Source organism: Cyprinodon variegatus, unplaced genomic scaffold, assembly GCF_000732505.1.
Source record: "Cyprinodon variegatus isolate N-32 unplaced genomic scaffold, C_variegatus-1.0 Scaffold76, whole genome shotgun sequence".
NCBI lineage: Eukaryota > Metazoa > Chordata > Actinopteri > Cyprinodontiformes > Cyprinodontidae > Cyprinodon > Cyprinodon variegatus.
The window spans coordinates 1,011,599-1,013,231 of NW_015150529.1; positions in this window are offsets into that span (position 1 = coordinate 1,011,599).

Below are 1,633 nucleotides of genomic sequence, written 5' to 3' on the forward strand. Positions count from 1 at the left end.
TGAAGGCAAAAGGGGGTCCAACCGGTGAGTGTATACAGAAATGTAAAAACAACAGGCAGAGATAAATAGCGTTGAAGAAATAAAGAAGGTAAAAGATAAAAAGGAAGAATAAAACAGACAAAAATATTATCACATGCACATAAATACTTAAAAAAAGTAATAAAGTTGAAGCTTATTATGTACAACAAATAAGGTAATTATTACAAAAGCTAATTAAAAGATACTGATATGACCCACTATATATCTCAGTGTGTAATTTAATTTCTAGCTACATTTGTTAGTTTATTGTATTTTTGGGGGGCAATTAATTGTATGCTTATCTATTTATTGAGCATTTATTTATTTATTTTTAAATATGGTAGATTGGTCCTCCATAGTAAATGGCGTGTAATTATATAGCACTTTTTCAACTCAGGAGACTTCAAAGCACTTTACACTAATTTCAGTCATTCATCCATTCATTCACACACACTAATGGTGGTAAGCTACATCGTAGCCACAGCTGCCCTGGAGCTCACCGACATAAGCAAGGCTGCCGTACACTGGTGCCACCTGGCCCTCTGACCACCATCAATACGCAATGCAGGTGAAGAGTCCTGCCCAAGGACACGACGACACACAAAGCTGGAACTGGGGCTTCAAATATCAACCCTTCAATTTCAGGGCAAACACCCGATGCCACTGTAGCCCCCTTTTACAGTGGTGTTGGGTTCCTTTTACAGGTAAATATAGGAAAACGTTTAGATACATTTGCATTAAAAACAAAAATACATAAAGACCCATATAAATACCCAAGAAAAAAAACTGAGATAAATGTGAAATAAATTAAAAAACCAGAACTATTTTAGAACAAATCTTTTACAAACAAACAAGCTAAAGTGATTAAACGGCACTTAAGTAGGCATTAGCTTTAAAGGCCTTAACTAAGGACCCACACTGGCAGCTCATTCCCCCCCAGCTGAAATACGAACCCAGGCTTCCTGTTTGCAGGACGGGTGACTTAACACTTGAGCAAGGCAGCCTCAATTCAGGTCCTGCAAAGAGATTTTGATGACGGTCTCTAAAGACCTCAGAGCATTGCTGTTCATCTAACAAGCAATCCTGAAATGTTGCTTGTTAGATTTGTCAACAAAGATTTGGGCTTAATAGAGCATTTTAAAATCCATTTTACAATCGATTGACGTGCAGGGTCACCTTTGAGCACATCATTTCACCTTTCTTTTACCAGTTCACCGCAGTTCTTCCAGCAGTCCACGCTTTTTCTCATCATCTTCTCCTTCTTTCCCATCACCGGGCTGGCCACAGGTTTGCCTGCTGTGTGTAAAAGTAGCAGCAGCAGCAACCCAGACTGACAGCAGCTCATTGGCTAAGTCCTGGAAGCTCTGGAGGTCTTTACCCTACAGTGGGCACTGGTTGGAAATGGACGGTTTCCTGCGTGAATCACGATGTAGGGAAGACCGGGGCTAGTTGTCACACTTTTTACATTCATATAAAAATATTGGAATCAGAACACCTTATATAAAAAACATATGTATCAGATGAAAGACCAAAGTCTCAGGTATATATTTTGTATTCAGGTAATTTTTATATCTTATTACTGTGCAGAGTTATAAGCGATCTAATGGAGATTGTC